The sequence below is a fragment of the Balaenoptera acutorostrata genome, chromosome 19, assembly GCF_949987535.1.
Source record: "Balaenoptera acutorostrata chromosome 19, mBalAcu1.1, whole genome shotgun sequence".
Taxonomy (NCBI): Eukaryota; Metazoa; Chordata; class Mammalia; order Artiodactyla; family Balaenopteridae; genus Balaenoptera; species Balaenoptera acutorostrata.
The window spans coordinates 10943614-10948114 of NC_080082.1; the positions used below are offsets into that span (position 1 = coordinate 10943614).

The 4501-nt window shown below is 40.7% G+C and overlaps 1 non-coding gene across 1 annotated transcript; it reads right to left on the reverse strand.

Annotated features, from left to right (window-relative positions):
* Positions 1 to 485: 485 nt before the first annotated feature.
* On the reverse strand, positions 486 to 592 carry LOC114237996 (U6 spliceosomal RNA). The gene has a single exon (XR_003623441.1). It is a non-coding gene; the product is annotated as a U6 spliceosomal RNA (small nuclear RNA).
* Positions 593 to 4501: the final 3909 nt, after the last annotated feature.

Here is a 4501-nt window from a genome sequence, read left to right on the forward strand (position 1 = left end):
TTATTGGAGTATAGTTGATTTACAATGTTGTATTAGTTTCAGGTGTACAGCAAAGTGAATCAGTCATATATATATACCTATATCCACTCTTTTTTAGATTCTTTTCCCATATAAGTCATTACAGAGTATTGAGTAGAGTTCCCTCTGCCATACAGTAGGTCCTTATTACTTATCTATTTTATATATAGTAGTGTGTATATGTCAATCCCAATCTCCCAATTTATCCCTCCCGCCCCTTACCCCCGGTAACCATAAGTTTGTTTTCTACATTTGTAACTCTATTTCTGTTTTGTAGCTACGTTCATTTGTACCCTATTTTTAGATTCCACATATAAGTGATATCATATGATATTTGTCTTTCTCTGTCTGACTTACTTCACTCAGTATGATAATCTCTGGGTCCATCCATGTTGCTGCAGATGGCATTATTTCATTCTTTTATATGGCTGAGTAATATTCCATTGTATATACGCACCACATCTTCTAAAAATATGAAACACTTCACAAATTTGCATGTCATCCTTGTGCAGGGGCCATGCTAATCTTCTCTGTATCATTCCAATTTTAGTATATGTGCTGCTGAAGCAAGCACCAAAGTAAGTTTTTAATATATTTAACTATTCTGAACAATTCTGAGCAATGAATAATACCCCACCATGTGATTCAGTGTTATTAAATGGGTCACCTGGAACATATGGATGACAGGTGATATGAGTACCACACTTTGGTGAAACACTGACCTCAGCCATGGATAAAGAGTGTTGCATTCTGACCTATAAGGGAAAAGAATCTGAATCGCTGTGCTGTATACCTGAAACTTACATGATATTGTAAATCAACTATACTTCAATTAAAAATTTAAAAATAAATAAATAAAGGAACTACCCAAAACGTCAAAAAAAAAAAAAAAAGGAGTATTACATTCTGACAGACATATTTAGCATTCAAAGCTTCAATTCAGGGTGAATAAACAGAAATGCTTATCATTCCCATTAATATATAGACTGCATATCATGAAATAGTGATCCCCTTAATAAGGAAGGGAGGTAAATTGACACTACCTTATTTCATCCTTACAGTAACTTTATTTAAACCTCTATCTCAAAATAAAAAAAACAAAGAAAAAAAGAAAACCTGTATCTCAATCTCTACTTACAGGTGAGGTAATTGGAAATCAGGAAAATATTTTTTCCTGGGTCACATTTTTAGTTGTGAGGATCTCAGGCTTGGACCTAAATTTTTCTTCCTTCAAAGGCTGCCATTTTTATTATTATTATTGTTGCTGTTATCATTAAGTCTATGGCAAGAAGAAACATGAAAAAGTACAAGACTTCAGAAGCTCTTCATTGTGGTACTTCACTAGTTCTCAAACTTGGTGGGCAGGTAGTTTATGAATGCTGATATAGATCTCCCCCTTTTTTCTACGTTGGAGGAAAAAGTGGCCAAAAATGAAGTGACCGATGAAAGGTTGTAAGAGCAAATATGAATTAAAAATAAGAGGCTCAGTTCTTCCTGTTGAAAATAAGGGAAGAGGCTTCACCTGCCTCTTCTTTCAGCATCTACTTTAGAAAACTTGTTGGCTCTATCTCTGTTTCTTTGAAATGCATATAAACCTTACTAACAGCTAAATAAGCCTCTTACCACCTTTATGACCCAGGAGTGTCTTTCTCAAGGACCTAGGAACCATCTCTTTGAAATGTCATCATTAAGGAAGACAGCACCTCTATCTCGCATTTTCTGTGAAAGGGTCAGAGCCTGATTTGGCAGGTGCCTTGTTCCAAAATGACCTACTGTCATTTGATTTTTCCTTTGGATAAATCATACTAGCTAACACAGATGGTCACTCCAATTACCAGATGAATTTAGGATAACCTATGTGGGACAAATGGTGCTGTCAAGCCTGCCGGTTGAGGATGAGTCATTGTTTATCCGCTTTTGGTCTGTTCTTTAGTGGAGTGCCTGCGATGTGCATCACATTCTAGTTTAATGCTTATTCAGTAATAAAGCTGTCTTCTTCCTCTTCTACTTTTTGCAGAGAGGTTTTGTGGGTTGGCAGAAGATCTTGTTTTAGTAATCTTTCCCCAGCACGGTCACACAATGAACCAGGACTGAGTGAGTTAGAAAAGGAAACACCTGATTCCTGGCTGGATACTCTTTCCATTGGCCCCGCTTCCTCCTAACAGTGAAGGGGAGCAAAACATACCACCTCAAAATATGCCTCTTTGGCATACTGATTATTTTCAGCTGGTTATTTTTAAGAAAGAGCAGACATAGTGAAACTGAGCAGGACCCAGTGGGGCTCCTGGGCACAGAAGCGTTTCTGTGTCCCTCGTTTCTTGTTTGTACAGAATGGGCTTCAGCTTCCATGTCCTTCCCTGAGTTCCAAGGGGCAGGTTCAAACAGTTGCTAATCACGGAAGGGAAGGGATACAGAAACAAGGGAGGAGCGGTCAAGAAACAATAGTGCAGCCTTGGGGCAGGGTCCTGGTCCTGCCTCAAGGGATACACATAACAGTATCTTTGAGCTCTTCTACAGAACTAATACCCCCAACAAATGGAAGATGTTAACTTGCTGATGAAGCATTCTTCATTCCAGAGAAGTTCACAGTTTGATAACCTTGAGAACCACAGAAGCTCATCAGGAGACCACCTGAGGCCAGATTAAAGGAGTGCAGGCCCTGCACGCACCCTGACCCTTATCAACAACCCCACCCTTGAACCACTGCTATAAAACTCCTCACCAAATCCTCTCGGGTTGAGACACACAGTTTTTGAGGGCACAAGCCCACTGTGTCCCCCTTTGCCTGGCAAAGCAATAAAGCTATTCTTTTCTACTTCACCCAAAACTCTGTCTCCGAGATTTGATATGCCACCAGTGCAAAGAAGCCGAGTTTTGGCATCCATAGAAGATGCTCTGAGAGCTTATCCTTTCATAAGGGACATTGACATTTATAAGGGACATCTCCATTTGTAAAAGTGAGAGACCCCTCTCTGTACCAGGAAAAGAAGGCTGACTCTCAAGCTCCAGAAACTCTTATCAGTGGAGAAGGCAATGACTTAAATCCGCACAACTTCACCTTTGTTTCCTGTGCTTTTCCTGATCCCCTCCAATAACTGGCCTCCCCTTCCCCCAACATCTTCTTTTGTATTTAGCTGGAGATGGTATTTAAGGCCGTGACTTGGGCCATTTAGAAGAGTTACTCAGTTTATCTCCCATGTATACAGGAGGTATACATGTTATTAAACTTCTCCTTGTTTTTCTCCTGTTAATCTGTCTTTTATTACAGGGCGTGTCTCAGCCAAGAACCTACAAGGGTAGAGGAAAAACGATCCTTCCTGCCCCACAGATGCATACTGTTTTATGTTTGCTACTGTTAACTGTATAAGTCTTCTCCCTCAAGTGAGTCTGTAAGTTCCTTGAGAGCAGAACTTGTGACTAAAACACTTTCTGTTATTTTCCCAATGACTAATAACGTGCCAGGGATGTGGCAGAGACTCAACAAATGCAAGTTGAATCACTGAACTTGAAAGAATTAAGCCAGATGGATTGTGATCTTTACTCACTACCAGACTGTAAAAACAACAAGCTCAAATGGAGTTGCTTATGCTAAGCTCCACATCACCAGACTAAGACTTAATTACAGTTTTGGCTCTCCCAGAAATGGACTCTTAAACCAGTCAATCAGGAATCGCCTGATAAGCACTAGTTAGGTAACGTCCTGATAGACCCCTACTACCCCCCAAAGGAAACTGACCTTGCGATAACCAGCTTTTTTGTCTAGTGTAACTTCCTTGTTCCCATTCCCTTCTGCCTATAAAAGTCTTTCATTTCATACAGCTCCCCGGAGCTCCGTTCTGTCTGCTAGATTGGATGCTACCTGACTCAAGAATCATTAAATAAAGCCAATAAGATTTTTAAATGTATTCAGTTGAACTTTTTTTAAACAGTTGAGTGGCATTGATGGGATCTGGAGACTTGTGACAGCTTTAAGGACAAGAAGAAATGCAGGCATTGGTACCTGTGAACCTTTTGAGCTCTGGTTTTTTTTTTGCTGTCTCCAAGGGCCGTGGGTAAGTTCCTCTTAGAACTAAGCTCTGGTCTCTGTGTGTTGAGCTCCTGATTTAACTGGCATTGCAGTCCACGGTTAACGAGTCAGTCTAGACTGACAGGTGGCTCTAACACAGCATGAGTCCTTAGCCACTAGTTAGCATGTGATCCTACTCCAGGGCTTCAGCTGGCAGACAGTTCCAGCCAGAACCTGAGTCCCCAGCCTTTGGTTGGCCCACAGTCCCCATTTGTTGGGTGCTGCTCCTTTAGTCCGTAGTTCCACTTTGGGAACTATTGGTAGTGAGCACCTAAAGCCTTCTCTTGGCCAGTCCACAGTACCATCTCCTGGGCTACTGCTGGTGTGCACAGTTCTGTTTCCTTGTTAACTGTCGATTTCTATTGATGGGTACACGAGGTAAAGGAATAATAAATCTATTGTTAGTGGGAATCTTGG